Source organism: Dromiciops gliroides, chromosome 3, assembly GCF_019393635.1.
Source record: "Dromiciops gliroides isolate mDroGli1 chromosome 3, mDroGli1.pri, whole genome shotgun sequence".
In the NCBI taxonomy this organism is placed as follows: domain Eukaryota; kingdom Metazoa; phylum Chordata; class Mammalia; order Microbiotheria; family Microbiotheriidae; genus Dromiciops; species Dromiciops gliroides.
In genome coordinates, this window is record NC_057863.1 from 399,164,906 (window position 1) to 399,188,873 (window position 23,968).

Consider the following 23,968-nt stretch of genomic DNA (forward strand, 5'->3'; position numbering starts at 1 on the left):
TTGCTTGCCTCCAAAGAACCCAAGCAAGGGGACAGTGCCCCTTTTACAGGGTTTTAGGGAGTATAGAACAAAGAATAGATCAGGGTGATTAAGGGCAACACAACTGGTTACAGAGCTGAGGTGCAGGGAACAATATGAATTTTTAGCAGTTTGGTAATGGGAGCTAGCAATGACACCCCCCTTCTCTCATGAGACTAAGAAGTGTTGTCTGAATCCAAGTGTGAGACCAATCTTTTGGAAAGCAAAAGACATCCCTGAAGGATAGGTAGGTGGCATGAACATATCAGGTCCAAACTCCCTTGCTTTCTCAAACACTTCCTACGGTTAGCAAAATTACTTGAGACAAGAATAAATGGATATTTAAATTTAACCCATTACAGGCCAGCTGAACTCTGAACTAAATTCAGAGACAAAGAGCTATGACAAGCAGTTATAGAACAAAATCAAAGAATCCATGAGAAAATGATACATGATTAATCTTAATCTTCTCAATTCTCCCCTTTGATCAATAAGAGATATGTGTCTCTCATAGATCAAGCTTGTAAAGGGAAAAAAACCATTCAGGGCAGCATTTTTTTAATTATTCAAGAGAGACATCTGCTTTATCTAATTGCTAACAAGCAAACAAAAACACAATCAGCCAAACTTGGAAAATTTTTTTTTAAAAAGCCATGGGGTAAATGAACTATACAAAACTACCACTTATCATCTAGCCACCTCTTGACATAGAGGTGATGGATTTAAGGTAGAGAATGAGCAGCACTTTCAGATAATACCAATGTGGAAATTTGCTTTGCTTGACCCTGCAAATTTATTTAAAAGGTTTTGTTTTTCTCTTTTAACGGGGGAAAGGAAGGAAAGGGGAAAGGGTTGCTCTCCACCCCCCCTACCTTGCTGACCTACCCCTTTCCCTAGGGTTGTCTGAGTACTTTTTTTTTTTTTTTTTTTTTAGGCAATGGGGGTTAAGTGACTTGCCCAGAGTCACACAGCTAGTAAGTGTCAAGTGTCTGAGGCCGGATTTGAACTCAGGTACTCCTGAATCCAGGGCCTGTGCTTTAACCACTGCGCCATCTAGCTGCCCCCCTGAGTACTTTTTAATGAACAATACCACCACTAGGCCAACATATCAAAGAGATCAAAGAGAGAGTAAAACAATCCATAAGTACAAAAAATGTTTATAGCAGTTCTTTTTGTGGTGTCAAAAAAACCTGGAAATTAAGGAAATGCTCATCAGCTGGGGAGTAGATAAACAGCTTATGGTATATGAATGTAGGGGAGTGCTAATATGCTTTAAGAAATGAAGAGCCTGGGCAGCTAAGTGGCGCAGTGGATAAAGCACCAACCCTGGGTTCAGGAGGACCTGAGTTCAAATCCAGCCTCAGACACTTGACACTTACTAGCTGTGTGACCCTGGGCAAGTCACTTAACCCTCATTGCCCCGCAAAAAAAAAAAACAAAAAAAACCACTAACTTGAGAGAAATCTGTTACGATCTGTATGGAGTTAAGTGACCAAACAAGAAGAATAATGTATACTATAACATCAACACTGTAGAAAAAAACTGTTTTGAAAGACTTAACTCTTCAATGCAATGTCTGATCCTGATTCCAAGGGAACTATGATGACTCATCCTACCCACCTCCTGCCAAAGTGGTGATAGATAGACTAAATATGAAGAAAGATTTTTGGACATAGCCAATATGAAAATCTGAAGTTTTTGTATGCCTATTTGCTACAAGGATATTAAGGGAGTAGAAGGTGGGAAGAAGAGAAACGTTAATTTAAAATTTAACTCAAAAAAAATTTTTTTTAACTTTTAGGTTGCTGGAAAGAATGGAAGAAAGACTTCAAGGAAAACACAAAGAATCTAAGGATGCAAAAGGAATTCCTAAGCTCTGTCAGGAGACTAGTTGTTGGAAGGGTGTGATTTGAAAAAGGTGAAAAGGCCTCTCGAACCTCTGAAGTTCTGTAACAACTCTGAAGGTCTTCATATGGGGGGAGATGGAAAGCTATACTCTGGGGGAAATAGTGTCTCATGTTCATTGTTTATGGTAGACAAACATGATCTATAGGAAAAAGGCCAGCAATCTAGTAGTAAGAGGGGAAAAAAATGATACACAAGAAATTTTAAATGTTGGACCTGAGAAGTCACATAGACTGACTCATTTTCAAAAAAAGAATCCCCTTAACAAATTACTTGACAAGTGTTCATACAGCCTCTGTTTCAAGATCGGAATTCAATTAGAGGACACGCACTACCTATTTTATTTTCAAATGGTTTCCTAATAGCAAGCCTAAATTTGCCTCTATACAATGATCTTTGTTCATGGTTTAGTTCTGTGGGGCCAAACTGAGCCTAATGCCCTTTCTACACAAGAACCCTTCAGATACGTGAGAGAGCCGCCCTAAACCCTCTCTCCACTACTCTACCCTTCTTGGCACTAAACATTCCTAGTTCCTAAAAAGATCCTCCCAGGGTGAGAACCCACGACCATTTCACTGTACTGGTTGCTCTCCTCTAGATATTCAATTGATTTCTTTCCTAAAATGTACTGCCCAGAACTGAACATGGTATTCTAGATATAGTCTGACCAGAGAAGGGTATGATCAGATTGTCATGTCCTCATTCCCATAAGCTATATGCCCCTCTTGATGCAATTCTAAGATTCATTTAGATTTTTGACTACTATCATCAAACTGTTGACTCATTGCCCTTGATGCCCTTAAAACCCGAGAACTTGTTCAAAATGCTTTTTAACCATGCCTCCCCAATCTTGTACTGGAAGTCATTTTTTTGAACCAAAGTGTAAAAGTAGATAACTTGTAGTGATTGGCACCCCACTGAAGAGAAGTAGAGAGCAAACACTATATCTAGGCATGGCATGAACATGGCATGGCCTTTCCTGAGCATATTAGGATATGACAATGAGCCACCTGAAATTTGCAAAAAGCAGGTCTACTACTTGGTGATTCTTATGGCGCTCGCTTTGGCGGCACATATACTAAAACTGGAATGATACAGAGAAGATTAGCACGGCCCCTGTGCAAAGATTCTTATGGAGAAAAAACTATAAAGACCCTAGGAATTATGAAGTTCTGAAAAAGAAACTAAAGAGAATATTTTCAAATATGGAATTTACTTAAGAAAAATGCTATTTAGAGAATGAAAAGTTACTTGAAAAGATGGTGTGCTTCAGGATTGGGTATGAATTTCTGGACCACAAATTAAGATATGAAAAGATCGCCTATGTGCTACAAATAAGACATTTTATTCATTTGTTGGCCTGGATGTCCTTTGAGGTAGTAAAAAACTGAAAATGAAATAGAAGATTTTCAAAAGGAGAAAAGCTAAACTGGGGGCAAACAAATGGATTATTGCTGAACCTTAAGAAATGAATGAGGAATCCAGAGAACATGAAAGGCTTGCATAAAGTGACTCAGAGTGAAGAAAGTTGTACTAAGAAAACAAAATACATGGCTACAATAATGGTAATACTAAAAGGATGCACTGTGCTATACAAAATACCAGAAGTCCTGTGCTGAATTGGCATAAATAGTCCCCCAGTCTCAGAGCTAAGAAACAAAGCTCACTACTCCTTTTCAAAGAAGTGGAAGAAGATGGATATAGTATGTAGTATACAGCATAAAATTTGGTCCATGTGCCAGTTGGTTTTACTTAAATATTTGTTGTTACAAGGGAAAATTGCATGAGGGAAGAAAATATAGTATAAAAACAAAAGGCAACAATAAAACACTATTATGAGCCTGAAGATATGAAGTCTTTAAATCAGAAGGAGGGAGGAACACATGAAAAGAACCTACCCATACCTATATATCCACATCCATTCAAGTCAGATACCATGTAGAATAACAAGTATGACATTGTTAAAAGTTATCAGTAGGGGCGGCTAGGTGGCGCAGTGGATAAAGCACCGGCCCTGGATTCAGGAGTTCCTGAGTTCAAATCCAGCCTCAGACACTTGACACTTACTAGCCGTGTGACCTTGGGCAAAGTCACTTAAGCCCCATTGCCCCGCAAAAAAAAAAAAAGTTATCAGTAGAGGGCAGCTAGGTGTTGCAGTGGATAAAGCACAGGCCCTGGATTCAGGACGACCTGAGTTCAAAGCCGACCTCAGACATTTGACACTTACTAGCTGTGTGACCCCGGGCAAGTCACTTAATCCTCATCACCCGGCAAAAATAAAACAAAATAAAATAAATAGATAGATAGATAAATAAAGCGTTATCAGTAGAGGCACAATAATCATCAATTGACAATACTCTAGAAAAGAGTAATAAAACTCGGAGCTCCAGAAATTTATATATAAATGCACAGAATGTGATTAACATATTAAAAACCTTATTGCAAAGAGGTAAATTTAATCTCATGTATTTAACATTTAGTGGAATTTGACTGTCACTATACCAATCGGTTATACTTCCCAAAGGGACAAATTAGATAAACGGAGTAGTAGGCAGCAGAACTGCACTGCATGTGCATGTATTCATTCTCATTCTCTATTAGGATGTGTGTCTCTCTTTCCCCCCTTTTTTTCTTCCCCTTCTTTCCCCTTCCCTCCCCCACTTCTGCCATGGACTCAAGAGATCTGAGTTCAAATTCTCTCTCCTTAATTACTTAAATAGCTATGTGGCCATAAGCAAATCCCTAAACAGCTTCTAATCTGTAAAATAATACATGTGTTACTGGCTCAACCAACAATTATGTGGCATACACAGAACAGTGTCGTAAAAGTGTTCTGCAAGCCTTTTAAGCACTATATATGTGAGTTACCTCATTAATTATCCCATACTTTAAATGAACCAAAGCTGTTTATAACATAAAAGCCCATCTTTTCAAACCCAAAATCCTCTGAGAAATGCTAAATGGCTGAAAATCATGAACTGCTATGACCTTCCAAGAATCAAAACTGCAGCTTACCCAAAGTACAGTGAAGCTAAAAGTGACTGAAAGTAGGCTACCAGAGTTTTATAAGTGATGATGTACACAAGAAATAATATAAGTCATTGAGAACACATGCATGAATAAGAATGGAGGTGGAGAGGTTGTGTAGTGAGATTAATGAATAGACGGGGCACATTCAGTGCAGAAATTTGAAAAGTGAAGCGCTACTGAAGATGACAATGCCTCTACCTTTTGGAAAGCTCCAGTAGTTAATGAAGTTCTTCCTAAGATCAAACCTAAATTTGTCTCTCCTTCAACTTCTACCCATTGGATTTAGAATTCCAGAAGAGTCTCACATCACCAACTGCCTTTAGATATCTAGAACCAGATTTCCATAGGTATCTCAAAATTCGACATGACCAAAACAGAATTTAGATCATCTTTCTCCAAGAATCTACCAGTCTTTTTAACTTCCCTATTTCTATTGAGGATACTATCATTCCTTCCAATCACCCAGGTTTGAAATCTCAAATTCAATCTTTTGCCCCTCATACCTGATCAGATGCCAAATCTTTTCATTTCTACCTCCACTACATCTCCACCATCAGTCTGTCCTCTTCTATCTACTCCCACAAGACACTACACCTGAGTTTATTAGGGTCTTCATTTCTAGAATGTACTCCTCCTTCTGACTTCTGTCTCTAAGAATTCTACCTTTTGCAAAAATCTCCACCTTCTACACAAAGGGAGAAAAAACCCTCATACAACAAAGAAGACTGCTGGAACAAGGTCCCTGATGGGTTGACACACAGTAGACACTTAATACTCAACTAATAACACCTAGACTAGCCAGACCCTAAGGTGTCTTCTAACTCTCAAAAAATTTAAGTATAAAAGACAGAAATGGGTAGTATAGAAGGGGAAGGAAAGTGTTTAAAGAAATTAAGGATAGATAGGATTAATATTAGCAAGTAATAAACCTGTATCAACTTTTATGACAAAGAGAGGTAGTACGGAATGTGAAATGATGGTGAAAAACTTTGAGGAATGGAAGAGAAGAGCTAACAGAGAGGAGGTCAGATAACCTCAGTCTTCTCAATGAAATAACTCATCTCTGCCCTAAGTACTGTGAGATTACAAGTGTGGCAAGAGTGAAGAAAAATCAATAAAATACTAAAATTCATAATAAAAAGAAAATTAACGAGAAACCCACATTTATTAGTGTACCTATAAGTGTCAGCCATAACAGTATGCATAAGGGACAGGGGAAATAAGTTTGTGTCCTCAAGGATTTTACATTCTACTGAGATTCAACCAAAAGCCTTCCCCAATAAATGAGATATGAAAAATTCTCAAAAGAACTTCAAAGTATTAACAACCATAAGAAAGAATGCTCCACATAAGAGAAATTAAAATAAAACAATTTTGAAGTTTCCCCTCACATCCTGCAACCAGGCAATGACGACAAAAGATGGGAATAGTCAAGGTCAAAGGGTTGTGGAAAGACAAGAACACTAATGCACTGTTTCATGGAGCTTTAAATTAGAACAACCGTTTTGGAAAGCAGTATGAAATTAGAAAAAATGTCCATCACCTTTGACTCACAGATTACACTGTCAGGCATATACCCGGGAGTTCAATGACAAAAGCGCCCTCTCCCCCACAAATCAATATATTTTATAGCAGCACTTTTTGTAGTTGTAAAGGACCAGAAACAAAGTGTATGTCCGTTGACTGGTGAATAGCTAAACAAACTGTAGTATATGAATGTAAGGAAATTTTACATACTATAAGAAATAACAGACATATCAAATACAGAGAACTATAGAATGACTTAGATATACTGCTACAAACTGAATTAAGCAGAATTAGGAAAGCAATACGCACAATACTTACAACATACTTGGAAAGAACAACCAACACACAGCAAATAAATGTTAAATATATATAAAGAAAAGGCTTACCTCCAAAGTAAAACCATGATAAGTCATTTTTTGTAGAGGAAGGGGATCCATGGTTATGGAAAATTGCATTTTCAACACATTTCAATACACCAATATATTTTTTCAATGTACTGATTTGGTTTGGGTTAATTTTTTTCTTTTCTTTAAAAAATTCCCTTGTACCATCAATTGGAGAATGGCTAAACAAGATGTGGTATACAATGATGATGGATTATTATTGTGCTATAAGAAATGACAAGCAGGATGATTTCGGAAAGGTCTGGAAAGACTTATATGAACTAATGTATAGTGAAGAGAGCAGAACCAACAGAACACAGTGCAGAGAGAGAACAATATCATTTGAAGAACTGCAAACAATTTAACATATTCTCAACAATACAATGATCCAAGACAATCCCAAAGGACTAATGATGAAACATACTATCCACCACCAAAGAAAGAACTAATATTGATTGAACAGAGTGAAGCATGCTAATTTTCACTTTCTTTAATTTTTTTTCTTTGATTCAAGGTTTTATACAAAATGACTAACATGGTAATGTTTTACATAATTGCACATGTATAACCCATATGTGATTGCTTACCGTCTCAGGAAGGGGGAATGGGAGGAAGAGAAGGAGGGATAAAATTTGCAACTCAAAACTATAAATGAAAATGTTGATTTTTTTTTAATTTTAAAAAGAAAAAAATTCCCTTGTAAAGAGATAGGCCTGCTGGAGGAGGGGTGGAAAGGAATAGGAGGAGGGGTAATCTGGGCCGATTGGGTTAAATAGAAAGGAGGGCCACTGATCTGTAAGTCATACATTGACTTAGTTTTGAAACATTATCAATGTTTTATTTTATATTTTGTTAAATAATACATTTTAATCTGGTTTCTAAAGTATTAGGAGTGCAATGGGTTGAATGCTGGTCTCATGTTTCACACCTCTGATGTAAACAATATTAAAATAAAACATTAATTGTTGCTGTTTGTCCTTTTTTCTCTAAGAGGACCATGACATCAGGAGGTGATGTCATGACTTTCAATGAATTGGATTTAAGTAAAGGAGGGCTGTGCAAAGTCACCAGCCTCACTCTCTCATCCAGAGCCATCTGGATCCAGTAGCAAGACATATATATATATACATCAGGACAACTGGAGATTGCCCCAGATGTTTGAGGCAATCAGGGTTAAGTGACTTGCCCAGGGTCACACAGCTACTATATGTCTGTGGTGATATTTGAACTCAGGTCCTCCTGACTCCGGGGCCAGCTGGCACTGACTCCAATGCAATTCCACTTCTCTTCTAAATTTATCTTTGTGTAAATTTCATAATATACATAATCAGTACAGTGGTAAGCATAGTATTTAAGTTTTTAAATAAGTAAATATATTCTTTGAGTTATATTCTTGAAAATTGTTTACTGATAGGAATGTAGAATCAAAGTTTACAAATCACTAGATTAAAAGAATAGCTACTGATCAAGCGAGCAAAGATCCCAGTCCACACACTTTGACCAGAGATCCCACGGCATATACCCCAAGGAGGTAAATGATAAAAAGAAAGGTTCCATATGCAATACATAAACATTTATATCAATGGTTTTGTAATATTAAAGAAATGAAATCAAAGCAGATTTCCACTGACTGGAAAATGCCTAAACAAATTGTGTTATATTATTGTATATTACTGCATCACAAGAAAGAAAGCATATGAAGATTACAGAGAAGGGCAAAAAGTCTTTTATAAACTGATACACAATCATGTAGGCAAAACTAGAAAAACAACACACATAATTTACAATAATGTAGGTGGAAAGAACGACAAACAAAACATCCAAAACTATGAAAAACCCAAAATGCTATGAAACTGTAACAAACAAGCTTGGCTTGAAATAAGAGATATGAAAAATGGCACTCCCTCTTTTATTTGCAAAGATGAGAGACAATAAATACAATGAACAGTGTTCAACATGGTTGGTCTGCTAATTGGTTTTACTGTCCTCTTTTGTTTAATTCTTCCTCTCTCTGAGAGAGGAAGAGGAAGAGACACACCAGGAAATAAAGGTGATATAAAAACATTGTAAATAAAAAATGTAATTAAAATAATAAAAAGCAAAATTTAGTACATTGTATAATATTTCACAATAAAATTTCAGAGTTCTAAATCTTGCAAATTGCAGATTTTCATGACATGGAAAGACCATGTAATGTTACTTAAACAAAGTCACTGGAGTACAGGAGACTAAGGAATTAATTCCATGACCAGGGTGTCAGATGGCTTATATTACAACACGAATATTTGGAATCCAAGGATGTTGACAGGCAATCTAGATCTTAAAGTCACGGAAAAACTACAGAAGAAAACCTAGAGATCAATAGATAAAAACAATCAGGATGAGGAAAAAGACACACATTTTGAATAACCCCTTCAAGCTCAAAAGTGAAAAGGTCACTGAAGGATGGTGGGTAGAGGTCTAGAAGTAGAAATGAGAGAGAGAGAAGAGGGAAAGGGGTGGGGGGAGAGACTGGATGAAATTAACTTCTATATATCTGGTATCAAATACTGTAGTATTTGAAAGCTAATGAGAAATTTAGAACTCAAAAATAAGCCTCTGGGTAATATAGGAACAGTATTTAACGTTCCCATTCATATTTTATACTTTAACAGCATTAATTCTGAATGCTTGCTTTGAAACTTCTGTAAGGTTCTTAATCAGGAAACTAATCCTTTGAATTTTAGCACTGCTAAAATTATGCTAAAACCTGTATTATGAATAACTGGTTTGGGATTCAGGTTTTAATATTCTGAATTCAAACTGTCAATTGTCCATTTAGCTAAGACAACCAACAATCTCATTAATAAAGGTAGTATTTAACAGGAGGACATGTTTTGTTTGATACTCCCTGCTTCTCTGACAAGAAATTTGAAGGAAATGTGGACCTAACTTTTCAAGCTGCCTAATAATTATAATTTATCTCTCACCATATTATAAATTCAAAGAGGGCAAAAACTGTCATTCATCTTCATATCCACCTCAACAACCAGTAAGTACACTGCCTTACAGTACGTCCTTAATAATTAATGTTCGGTGAACTGAATCCAAACTTTATTTGATATTTTAAATAGTGGAGACAAGGTTACCGGGGTTGCAAAACTCAGGTCAGAATCTCCTACTCTCAACTTCCAAAGTGTACATAATATTTATTTAAATGTTTGTTAAAACATAGCTTGTCTTCTCAGCAATACAATGATCAAAGCCAATTCCAAAAGACTCATGATGGAAAATGTTATCCACATGAAGAAAAAGAACTATGGAGTCTAAATGCAGATAGAGGCATGCTATTTTCACGATTTTTTTCTTCCTTATGGTTTTCCCTTTTGTTCTGATTATTCTTTCACAATATGACTGATGTAGAAACATGTTTAACATTACTGTATACGTATAACATCAGATTGCTTGCTCTCTTGGGGATGAAGGGAAAGAAGTGTAGCAAGTAAAATTATATGTGGCTGCCTTATTTCTGTTCCAAGTTTGGGGAAAATTAGCTGGGGTTTCTAATATATTTGTTACTTATAAATTTTTTAGCACCAGTTTTGGGGCATTAAGCATTAAAGCATACCAAGTATTAGTAAAAAGAGAACACCTGGCTCAGAAAGTTAAAAAACCCATCTAGCGACCACCTCAGAGTCTTAGGACAAAAAGAGGACGTTCCTGTGCTTGTGAAAGTAGAAGCTACCTCTGGGTCCAGAGGAGAGGCGGCCCCCACACACTGCTCCAAGCTAATTGGCTAGGATCACCCAAATCCATTGGTTCACTGAACTTGAAGGTGGTCCATGAGCAGAACATGCCAAGGTCAGAGAACCCACCCCCTGAGGGCCAGGCTCTCAGGTAGGTGTGGTTTCAATCAAGTCAATTTCAAGTGAGTCAATCAGTAAAATCAATCCAATCAATCTTAATATAATCCCCTCCAACAAGGGGGGGTGGGGCCCGCTCGCCTCTGTGCATTCCAAAACCCATTATTTTCTCACGAACACAAAATCTTACAAAAATGAATGCTGGGGCAGCTAGGTGGCACAGTGGATAGAGCACCAGCCCTTGAGTTTAAATCAGGCCTCAGACATTTGACACTAGCTATGTGACCCTGGGCAAGTCACTTAACCCCAATTGCCTCACCAAAAAACAAAAAACAAAACAAACAAAAAAATGAATGCTGACTTAGACCCAGTAATAGTACTACTAGGTCTGTATCCCAAAGAGATCATAAAAAAGGGAAAAGGACCCACATGTACAAAAATATTTATAGCAGCTCTCTTTTTGGTGGCAAAGAATTGGACATCGAGGGGATGCCCATCAATTGGGGAATGGCTGAACAAGTTGTGGTATAATGTAATGAAATACTATTGTGCTTATTAGAAATGATGAGCAGAGAGATTTCAGAAAAACCTGGAAAGACTTAAGTGGACTGATGATAAGTGAAGTGAACAGAGCCAGGAGAACATTGTACACAGTAACAGCAACATTGTGCAATGATCAACTGTGAGTTAGACTTAGCTCTTCTCAGCAATACAATGATCCAAAGGAATGATGGAAAATGCTCTCCACATTCAGAAAAAAAGAACTGCGCAATCCAAATACAAAATGAACATACTGTCTGCTTTTGGGGTTTTTTTTCCTTTTTTGAGGTTTTTCCCTTTTATTCTGATTCTTCTTTCACGACTAATGCAGAAATATGTTTATTGTGACTGTACATATATAACCTATATCAGATTGCTTTTTGTCTTGGGGAGGGGGAAGGGAAGGGAGGGAGAAAAATTTGGAATTCAAAATCTTATAAAAACAAATGTTGAAAACTATCTTTACATGTAACTGGAAAATAAAATACTTTTAAGATTAAAAAATGTTGAAAACAATCATTACATGTAATTGGGGAAAATAAAACACTATTAAGTAGGGGGGAAAAGAACTAAATTAGTGGATAATCATACTGTTTGTGTAACTCAACCACAAAAAAAACAACAACAACAACAAAAAAAAACCATGGCTTGACTGATGGGCATTAGCTATTTGCCTTTAGACTACAAGTTCTTTGAGACCAGATACTTTTTATATCCTTAGCAGAGTACCTAGCACACAGCAGGAACTTAATAGTTATTGACTGACTGCCCGGCACTGTGCTAAGCACATTACTTTTCAATACAAAGAGTAATGATACATGAAGGAAAATCTTATTGATAAAAAAAATGGTCATAAAAGACTGATTTAGTAGATAGAGCAGGGCAGATCTTTCTTTGGGACAGAACAGACAGACTCGAGGCAGCTCGATAGTGATGTCCTAATTCTGGGACAAAAGGAAAGTGCATCACTGGAACAAAGAAAAAAACATTAGAATTTTTTAAAGTTCAAATCTGGGGCAGCTAGGTGGCACAGTGGATAAAGCTCCAACCCTGCATTCAGGAGGACCTGACTTCAAATCCAGCCTTAGACACTTGACACTTACTACTAGCTGTGTGACCCTGGGCAAGTCACTTAACCCTCATTGCCCCGGAAAAAAAAAAAAAAAGAAAGAAAGAAATGGCAGGGGGCAGCTAGGTGGTGCAGTGGAGTGGATAGAGCACCAGCCCTGGATTCAGGAGTACCTGAGTTCAAATCCGGCCTCAGACACTTGACACTTCCTAGCTGTGTGACCCTGGGCAAGTCACTTAACCCCCATTGCTACCCCCCCAAAATCTGTATGCTGAGTTACAAGAAGATTTGTAATGAAACATTTATTTCTGTCTAAGGGGTTTGCTTATGTTCAGTAGAGAGGCTTCCAAGAGTCACTCTTGTGGAAGCACATTTTGGAGAAACTTCAATGCCAGACTAACAATTTTGGACTTTAAACAACCACGCAGATCCTCAGTTTTCTTAAAAGTAAAATGAGGAAATGTAGTAGACCAGTGGTGTCAAACTGAAAAAGAAATGGATTCCCACTAATTAACATTTTCTATGTTGAATTGTAATTATTTATTAAACATTTCCCAATTCCTTTCTTTTTTTTTTTTTACGGGGCAATTGGGGTTAAGTGACTTGCCCAGGGTCACACAGCTAGTGTCAAGTGTCCGAGGCCGGATTTGAACTCAGGTACTCCTGACTCCAGGGTCGGTGCTCTATCCACTGTGCCATCTAGCTGCCCCCCCAATTCCTTTCTAATCTGGTTGACTGCAGTTTTGCAGGCCTCAAGTTTGACACCTCTAGACTTACATGATCTCTAAGACACCTTCAAGATCTAAATCCTTTATTAGACTATGAAAAGAGGAAGGTTTTGAACAATGAAGGGAAAAAACAAAATTTACAAAAATCAGATAGTATGCAAAATGAATTGCACTAGGGGCAACTCTACTCCCACAACATCTTTGGCAGAGAATCCCAACCACATTTTCCCATAATTTATCCTTTTGGGGGGGGGGGGGCCCGCACAGCAGGCACAGTGAACAGGGACAAAAAAAAGACAGTTTTAGAACTATGATTTCATAGGTGTAGGACTTCCCTCTACCAATGCAGACCTGAAATTGTTTTGAAACTTACATCCTTGAGTCTTACAAGTGCTTTGTCACTCAGAGATTAAGTGATGTTCCCCAAGTCAAAGTCAGTATTTCTGTGTCAAATGTAGTATTTGAATCCAAGTCATCCCCACTCAAAGCTCTACCCACACAGTCTTTCCCATGTACCTGTCAAAATTCTTTGTGTAACTGTATAAAATGTTCTTATACTTGAACATTACACAAATATAGAAGTGTACTAAAATGAGATGATGGAGAGTTTGACGACTAAGAGTAGATGACTAAACCTATTAAAGCTGCAACTCAAAAACCAATTCTTTCCAGACTAAAGATTCTCAGAGTCCTAACTACAAATTATTCAAATTCCGAATTACTTTCTACTGCAAAAATCTCTACTCCTCCGAAACACCACTGGCACCTTACTTATTGTTTAATTTTTTAATGACCCTAATTCCAGGGATATACACACCTGTCCACGAAGATTGTAATCTTAAAAGTATAAAAGAAAAAACAATTAACAAAGTATGAAACAGGGATAAGGAAAATAACCTCCTAGAGTTCTTGATCAAGGTTCTACAAGTAAGTCACTTGCCTCCACAAGAGAACATTGACTAAAATTAAAATACTTCAAAAGCACCAGTTGCAAGTCCATTAAAGTACTAAATTTCTGTTGCAATAAAATCCAATCTTTATATTTTATTACAAGTTATTTGAATGTCAGCTAAATTAGAACGGTTACAAGTTAGGTGTCCTCTGAAGACAAACTCTAAGACTCGTTATATTATAAAAAAATACTTTCTCAATTTAGTTTAATATAGTTGAAAGAATACTGGACTGTCAAAAGAAGTGTCTTCTAGTTTTAACTCTAGCATTAACCAGGCAATTCAAGTTAACTCACTGAATCTTAATTCCTTATCTCCAGCTATAAATGTCTATGACTTACATGGAATACACAGGTATATGAAAACCTGGAAAATATTTTTACTAAGGGACTCTAGCTCACCTTTTCATTTTAAGTTAAATATATCAGACAAATGACTGGCTTAACACTCAGCATGCAACTGGAATTTAACAGACTATAAAGAAGATATTATAAAATGCAAAACCTTTTAAACAATTCCCTGCAAACATTCCAAAAAGAAAGTGACCAGAATAGAAAAAGAATTACTACTTTTAGTTAGACAACTAGGGTACCACTCTGGTTTTAACTGGCTCTCTTAGTCAATTATAAACTCATGTCAGGAACAAAAAGAAAAATTTAACATGTTCCAAAAATATTAATCCTATAAAAGACCAACCCAAGTTCCACCTAAAACACTCTTATAGAGGATGTTTTTAATAGATTGAGGCAGAGGACATTAGGTTTGAGGGGGAAAGTGTCTTTAAAGAATTTTTTCATTAAGATTCGCCTTTAGAATCTTATTTAGTTTCTTCATCTTACCTGAACTGAAATGGTGTCATCATGGAGATGCAAAAAAAGGTGTCAATGAAATTAGAGACTGTTTAACACACTGACATTTGTTGTTGTTTATCCTTCATATTCCAAGAGGCCATGACATCTGTGTGATGTCATGCCTTGCACTGAATTGGATTTAAGGGAGGGAGCACTGTACAAGGTCACATACTCAATTTAAAAAACAAATTTACAATGAAACTTTTAAGACTTTATAATTTTTGTGTTTTAAAATCAAACTCCCTTAAAACCCAGGGGAAAGTGATTTGTCTGCAGCCATAGAATTAATGAGCAGCAAAGCAAAGGCTAAATTCAAAACTCCTGAATACTAGTCCAATGGTCTTTGTACTTTGCTATACTATTTTAACACAGTAATTGAGATTTCATTTGTATTCACTGAATTTAAGTATCAAATTCATCACTCTTGTATGAATAATTCCAGAGGGCTGTTAACAAATAGCAAGCAACTGTAAAAATTAGATTATTTCAGGTACTTTTTCAAAATAAATTAGTTGAAAGGGTTAACTATAGAGTCAGCATTCAAAAAACTAATTTAGAAAACAAGTTTTTAAATGTGAAATTTTAAAAAAACTTTATGTAACCAGTTTTTGTTTATTAAAGGAAGCTCTTTATTATTTGCCTATGATCTTCCAGTTTTCCAAAGACTAGAGTGTACAAGTGTTTTCCAAATGAAGATTTGCTATAAAACTACCCTTCTATGTTGAGTGTCCATCTTTTAGTTCTGAAAGGCCTGTAGTTCAAAGAAGTCTGAATACAAACTCACCCCGCCCCCAAAAGTCTCCTACTGAATTCCGTAGTTTGACAAAGGATTCTGACAAATTTTCATGTCTTACTTTTCTCATGATATCCATCAGAAATAACTTCCAAGAAGGGCCCTTACTGGTACTTTATCAATGCTCCACCAAATCCCTAAACGCCTATGAAAGATAGCCATCACGTATAGGTTTAGTGCTCATACTCTAGTAACACAACAGTCTGCAATAGTGCAAGTCAGCACTTTTCCCCAGGCATGTTCTAAGATACAGAATTATTAGGGTAATATTTAACTAACACTATATAAAAGCAACAGCATACCAAATTGAAAAATGTTTTCAATACCTCTGATGCAGTGTTTTTTACTACTTTCTTCCAAAATAGTTAAATTTACTAAATGTTGGAAATGGATAGAATCTATAGAATAGGAATATGAAAAACATCTTACATAATAAATCTTTGGCTTCCTAAACATAAAGTCAACTTTCCTAACCAGTTGGTAAAGAATAATTCATACTAACACATGACCATATTACACTCTTCACTCTTCAATGACACCCCCCAAAAAAACAGAAATCAAATTTTTTAAGATATAGCCTAAATTAATTTTTTAAAGTAAATATTCACTGTAAAAAAATTAACTATGGTTTATTTTCACTTAGTCAAACAAGAATTTTAATAACGTTATTTACCATTTTCTGGCAAAAACTGAATACTCATCCACCCACTAATTTTATAAGTATACACATTTCCCTTTTATTTTCAAATATACATATGTATATTTGTACCACTTATCCCATGATAAATTAAGCTTGGATTAAAAACTAAATGCATGGGGCAGCTAGGTGGCGCAGTGGATAGAGCACCGGCCCTGGAGTCAGGAGTACCTGGGTTCGGATCCAGCCTCAGACATATAACACTTACTAGCTGTGTGACCCTGGGCAAGTCACTTAACCCCAACTGCCTCACTAAAAAACAAAACAAAACAAAACTAAATGCACAATATTATTTTTTCACATTTCATAATACTCAAGGATCTATAATTTGGTCACTAAGGCTACTTCTCCAACCGTCAGCAACCAGCTGCTAAAGCTTAAAAATTGATTACCCAACCTTAATTAATGAGACTCTCTGAACTGCAGATAACAGACATACATTCTATCACAGGACCTACACTCAAAGCCTTTCCAGATGGTTATGGTCTAACCAGAACTTAAACTCCATCATCTTTGGGAAATCAGGTCACCTGCACACTAAAATGAGACTGCAGGAAGAGTACTTCAGTAAGGATATTCTCTGTCATACTGTTTAAATTTTAGTGACATTTCCAAAAGGTTTACATTTCACCACAACTTCAAAGTATGAACCAATTGCTTATATTAAATTATTGCATATTTAACATTATTTCAAACTAAATATTTAAAAGTCAAAAAACGGGGTTGGTTTCTCAATACAGTGAATGAAACCAATACTGAAACTTAGGAAAAAAGCAACTTTACCAGTCTAAACATAAAGCATTTCAAAGAACCATTAAATCCAAACCAACATTTACTTAAGAACCTGCTATAGGCAAAGAGCACTGTTTCGTAAGTCCTGGGGCTACCAACAAAACAAAAAACAAAAACAAAAACAAAACAAAACCAAAAAAACCCATAAACAAATGAAACATTCAGCCCTAGTCCTTGAAGAGATACAGTATTAATAACACAAATATACAAAATTTCACATCTAAGGAGGCATTGATAATTGGGATGGGGAAGAGAATCAGGAAAGGACTTCTGTGATATCTGAGCTGTATTTTGAAGGAAGGTAGTAGGTTCTGGATTTGAAGGTGTTAAGCAAGTACAATAAACCAGGTACAGGGAACCACTTGTACAGAGGGCACAGCTGGCAGACCAGTCTGAATGGGATAAAACATGTGAAGGGAAATACTATGAAATAAGACTATGATCACGGATCGTAGAGATGAAAGTGACGGCAGAGCACTAGTCTAAGGACCTCCTTCATAATTAAGAGATGACAAAGGGGGGGGAAAGCATGAATTTTTGTAAAGTTGATGTCTAAATAAATTGAAATTAGTCCAGAAATAAACTTAAGGTCACATCTTTTTAGTAACTTGTGATCAGAAAACATCTTCAAAATTGATATCAAGTTTTTATCTTCTTGCCTTCTCAATGACTGGTGAGGGGGTGGAGAAAGAGAATTTGGAACTGAAAATACTTTTCAAAAATTTATCCAGTTTTACATAGGGTAAATATATACTACCTTTTCAATTTCCTAGTTTTTCAAATAGTAATTAAGTATACGTGAAAACTATGTACATCATGTATCAAAAAGGCTGCCAAATTTAGATTAAAATGTAGTTGAGAAATATTTAACGAAATAAAAAGACAAAAAAAACAGATTGTATTACATTTTTGAAACTAAGTCAATATGTGATCTGCAGGAATATTTATGTACAGTTAAGTAGCCCCATTTCTATTATGGTTTCACACCACTGATATCCATAATCTTAATAACTATTTCTATGTAACTAGAATTCAATTGTTCTCATTCTTAGATTGAAGTCTAGTGTGAAGTTAAGTCTTTTATCTAGTGCATATAAATTGAAATGAAAATGAATTTAAGGAGTCTTGAGGTTAGTACAATTTAAAGCAGCTATTTTACACATTCTAGTGTAAAATATCCTACCAAGCCACAGCCCAGTATTACTCCCATCATACCCTGCCTCCATCCCTATACAATTACTGCTGAATGAAGTTGGCAAAAACCATGCTGACTGTGGTCCACCACGAATTTGTGCTGTTTTTTCAGTCATGTTAGACTTTTTTGTGACCATGTGGACCATATCACACCAATACTGCCCATGGGGTTTTCTTGGCAAAGACACTGGAACAGTTTGCCATTCATTTCCTTCTCCAGGGGATTAAAGGGACTTACCCAGGGTCACACAGCTAATAAGTGTCTTAGGCCAGATTTAAACTCCTGTCTTTCTGACTCCAGAAATCAGTGCTCACTGAGCCACCTAGCGTCCTCATACAATCCTTTTACCTCTCCCTAATAGGTTCACTAACCTTTTCCATGGCTCCCATGCTCCATCCCCTCTCAGCTGAGAACCTTGATTCATATTTTACTGAAAAAAATGAGCTTCCTCTTCTTCCCTCCTTCCTCATCACTCTCATCACTAATATGCCTTTTGCCATTTTTTCCTCCTTTACTCATTTCACATAAAGAAGTGGTCCTTCTCCATGCCAAGGTTACCCCTCAACACAAACAAGTAATCTCTCCCAATTTACTGGTTGCTTCCTAACTGCCTACAAACATACCCATGTCTTCCCTATTCCCAAAAAATTCTCAGTTGAATCATTCATCCCTGCTAGCTATCATCTCCCTCTCCCTTTTCTGGTTAAACTTCTCCATACCAAAAGAAGGATACCTACAAACAACATCTCCACTTCCTTTCCTCTTACTCCATTTTTAACTCAGTACAGTCTGACTTTGACCTCATTACTCAACTGAAATTGCTCTCTTCAAAATTACCACTAATTTCTTAATTGCTAAATCTAAAGACCCTTTCTCAATCCTTATTTCTCTCTTTTGCTGGATACTCTCTCTTCTCTCTAGCTCCCCATGACATTGTTTTCTCCTGGTTCTCTTCCTACCTACATGTGAGATGACAAAGGGGGGGGGGGGAAGCATGAATTTTTGTAAAGCTGATGTCTAAATAAATTGAAATTAGTCCAGAAATAAACTTAAGGTCACATCTTTTTAGTAACTTGTGATCAGAAAACATCTTCAAAATTGATATCAAGTTTTTATCTTCTTGCCTTCTCAATGACCACCCTTCACAGTCTCCTTTGATGAATCAGCCAATAATCTAGTTTTCAGGCCCTTACCACCTCAAACTTGGATTACTGCAATAAACTGTTGGTTGTTCTCCATGCTTTAAGTCTTTTCTCACTCCAGTTCTCTCCACTCACCTGTCAAACAGATCTTCCTAAAGTACAAGTGTGACCATGTCACATCTCCCCAACCCCCCTCATTTTCAATCAACTCCAGGATCAAACAGAAAATGTTGTTTGGTTTGTAAAGTCCTCCATAACCTGGCTTCTTCCTACCTTTGCAGTTTTCTACCTCAGCCATTTTCATCAGCTGTCCTTCATATATGAAACTCATTCCCTCATCTTGGCCTCCTAACTTTCCCAGCTTCCTTCAAGTCTCAGGTAAAACCCCACCTTCTGTAAGAAATCTTTCCCAATCCCCCTTAATGCTGCCTTTCCTCTAATGATTATCTCCAGTTTATCTTGTACATATTAGTTTCCCTTATTAGACTGTAAGGTCCCTGAAAAAAAGGACTATCTTTTACCTTTCTTTGTATCTTCAATGCTTAGCACAGTGCCTGGTACATAAGAAGCACTTAATAAATGCCTAGTAACTTGATTTCTAGAAAATCCTTACTCAACAAATTAGTGCATATATCCATCTTTATGTGATCCATCCTATCATCTTGTACTGCCCTAAAACCTGTATTCATGTTACAGTTCTAGTTAGGATGTGTTTGTTCTAAATGTTTAAAATGAAATTTTAAAATACTGAAATAAATTCAAATATTTTGAAGATGTCATTAAAGATGAAAAATAGCAGTATTAGTTGCATTTGGCTTTAACTATTACCGAAAAAAAAGAGACCTACCCAGATAATCTACTTAACAAATAAGAAACATGGAAGTCACAGATTTAAAATATCATATAGGCCCTTAAAACTAGTAACATGATTCCAAATGTAGATCCCCATCAATAAAGATCTCTAAAATCTTTTTACTGCTACACTAATACTGAAAATTCCTAGACACAAGTCTTAACGATTACATTTATGCCTAAAAGTTGTTTCGTACAGGATAGATTGCAGGGTAGAGGAGGTGGGGGAGAACCTCACCAAACAGTGATCAGTGATTACACTCTTTTAGGGAGTTCCCAATAAGGCAATCCCTCTACCACTGCAAATAAATTCTTCTGGCCACTTATAGTCTTAGAGAATTGGCTAGAACACGGGCACTGCCACCCAGTCAATATTCAAACTTTGAGCTTTAGGTTCAAAATCTTGAACCCAAGTCTGACCTCCATTATGCCATTCTTTCTCAAACCAACTTTTAACTCTACAAAACACTAAACTTAACATTATTATAGCCCATCCTTCATACTAAATGGATAAACTAAAAAGGTCTTATGCAGGAAATACACAAGCAACACTTTGAAGGATGGGTAGAACTTAGCCTGACAAAAGAAGGTAGGACATGCCTCTTACTTAGGAAACAAGTACAAGAACAAAAGCTGAAGCAGGAAGGATAAGGTAAATGGGGAAAACAAATCTATGGAGAGGGAGAATGCAAGCTTATGAAATCAGAAAATAATCCTATAGACAGTAGCTCCCCACAACCTACCAAATCAAGCATAAACCTAACACCTCATTTGCCACTACCCTCCAACACAAAAGCTCCACAAAGTCTATCTCTTAGACATGAAGCCCAAACTGTTCCCCCTGCTTGGAATGCATTTTCCTTTCCTCTTCTCTAAAGATCCAAATTCTCTCTACCTTTCAAGATTTTATTTAAGTCACACCTCCTCCAGGAAGCATTCCCCAGAAACTATATATAACCCATGACGTCTTTTTGGAACATACTGCAATTATTACTGCTACCACACATAACTGATTTTATTATATACTATCTTCTTTTCTAAATGTTTTATATATGTAAATTCTGTCTTTCCAACAAGACTAAGTTACTTATTGGTAAGAGCTATATATCTGAACATCATCAAATCCCCCCTAAGGACTTTGCACAGGGGAAACATTCAAATATTTGTTAAGTTATCTGGTTCAAATAACACACAAAAGGTATCCTACAAAACCTACATTTAGTCAGTCCCTCACTCCACTACAAAATTTAGAAAATACTTCAATGTGAGGGAAGATGACATCAATCTGAGTTAGGTTTTCTCCTGTATTAAATCCACCAATGTAAGAGTGGACTTTGTTCCACAACCAGAGCTTCACCAATGGTATTACTAAAGCTACCGGTAACATTTAAGTCAAAACCCTGTCCAAGAGATGAACTGTGTCAGTGGGAAACAGTAACTTGATTCTTCCCCACATTTTAAACCAAAGCTTTAAAAACTTGACCAGGAAGTGTAATGGTAGTCTGAGGCTACTCAAGGCGATGAACTCTAGATGAGAAAAAACTTCTGTCATTCCAAGTAACAGAATTAAAATTTGATAAAATCGCCATGTTAGAATAGGTGATAGTCTTTCCCGGTCCTCCTTAATCTTATCGCCTTCCCACTCAGACAACCCCCAAGAGAGTTCCTGCCCTCCCTAATAAAACTACTTAAAACAGGTAAGTAAAATTATAAGGAAGTTCATAAAAAATACTGCATATCATTTCCATCAATATTTTAATATTTATCAATGCCATTTTAGTGCTAAAGACTTCTCTACTGAACTCAGTCTCCAGTCTACCCTTTCCTTTTAAAATTATGCCCAAAGCAACAGATTACAACCACAGAGACCTTGAGTGTTCCCTTCTAAATGCATTATTTATAAAGATCATAATAGTGGAAAGGAGGGAAGGGAATAAGCATTTATATAGCGCCTATTATGTGCCAGGTACAGTGCTAAGTACTTTACAAATAACCTCATTTGATATCAAAATTATTTTAATAGTAAAACAATCTTTGCAATTCTTTCTAGAGACTTTGGCTGCAGCAGTTAATTTCTGCAGAAATACGACAAAATACGCTCTTCTCAAGGTTTTGACCCAGTAACATGTTTTCCTGGATCCAACCGCACAATTGTGCTCTCCCACCCCCAGGCTTTTCCTCCCCATGAAGCAGCACTACCCTCGAGAAAGCTGAAAAATACAAAGCCCAAATGGCTAACAGTATGTCTATAAGATTGGGCTTATTCGTAGATATTAAGCTTACCGATAAATGGTCTGTGGTTTAGAATAGGGACCAACGGCATGGGGGAAAAGGGAGGGGGGGGTACATAAACATTGTCTTTAAAAACCAACACGCTCGACTAAGGATGAATTTAATTACAGTGCAAACAAGGGCCTCCCCCACCATCACCCAAACTGGCGACCTGATAATGACACACGTTGCTTTCCGGTCCCAGACCCTGCAGCAGATGGCTCCTGATGCTTCCCACAACCTCCACGAGGTTCCCTCCTACTCCCCAAGCCCCGAAAGGTAACTCCCGACCCTCCATCGCTGCGGAAGCGCCTGTCTCCACGAAACTTCGGGGTTTTCCAAGGACGAGCCCAGCCCCCGCCTGCAGTCCTCGGCCAAGGCCCGCTCACGTCGAGCCCTCCCCGCCCCCGGCCCCTGCCTTCTCCCCGCTGGCTCTCTTGCAGCACGGACCGCGTCCCCTATAGCGTCAATTTCCGCAGCCTCCCCATCACCCCTGTCCTCCCCCGGGGCCCAATCTCGGCCCCGGCCCCGGCCCCGTGGGCAGCCTGCGGTGACCGCGGCTCTTCCCGGCTCCGAAGCACGCAACGGCCGAGCCTGAAAATGGCGGAGGAGCCGCCACCGCCTCACGCCGCTCCGCGTCCCTGGCCGGCGCAGCACTCACCGTCCAGTCCCTGGGCTGGGCTCCCCTCCGCCCGAGTTAAGGGTGGAGTCTTCGGCCTTGGCTCCCTCTTAGCGGTCTCAGCCGTCTGTCCCGTTCCCGCCACCTCCACTCCCTCTGCCCCACCACGGGAACTACCGCCTCACCGGCCCAAGCTGGCCGCCATCTTCCCCTCCGAGCAACCAAGCGCACGCCTTTGCGTCATCACGCACCTGGCGTTCCTCGGGGTCAGAGGGGGCGGGGGCGGGACTCAAGTGGCCAGAGGCGTAGCTAGCATCAAGATTTGATCGGTGCATGCGCACAGGTGAGGAAGCGTCTGCTTTCTGAAATCTGCAGAGGTGTTTCTGACTCCCCTTTGTTATAACTAGCAAGGAGTGATACGTACCTTTTTTAAAAACCCGGAAATAGGAATCTCCCTAATTTACTAACACAGGAAGTGCTTATTCACTTTTCTGAAGTATTATCAGCTATCAAAAAGGATTAAATGGTTTCTTTAAGTAAATCTAAAACAAACCATTAACCAAAATTCAGCTTGCATGCAACTTCTCAGGATTATATATTATTTTAATCTCGAGATCTCATGTGATTACAGATGTACCTTAGTGTCAGTGCCTGTGAAAGGCCTCTAAGATTTGCTAGTTTTAACTTTGAAAGGAAGCTGGCCAAGATTTGGGTAACATGTTCAGGTTTCAGTTGTTTCATAAGTAAAATGTTGACAATAATAA

At 37.6% G+C, this 23,968-nt stretch overlaps 1 protein-coding gene and 1 non-coding gene across 8 annotated transcripts in view; one reads left to right on the forward strand and one right to left on the reverse strand.

Annotated features, from left to right (window-relative positions):
- Window positions 1-23,429, reverse strand: part of WDR33 (WD repeat domain 33) — a 127,003-nt gene extending 103,574 nt beyond the window's left edge. For 3 of the 7 annotated variants that reach the window (XM_043996595.1, XM_043996594.1, XM_043996593.1), the window contains exon 1: window positions 23,247-23,417. The gene's annotated coding sequence lies outside the window, so the exon portion shown is untranslated. Of the gene's footprint in view, window positions 1-22,876; window positions 23,013-23,246 lie in introns of those variants that run through there. The other 4 variants (XM_043996590.1, XM_043996589.1, XM_043996591.1 and 1 more) reach the window with 4 other exon arrangements.
- Window positions 2,978-3,081, forward strand: LOC122752299. The gene has a single exon (XR_006356067.1). It is a non-coding gene; the product is annotated as a U6 spliceosomal RNA (small nuclear RNA).
- Window positions 23,430-23,968: the final 539 nt, after the last annotated feature.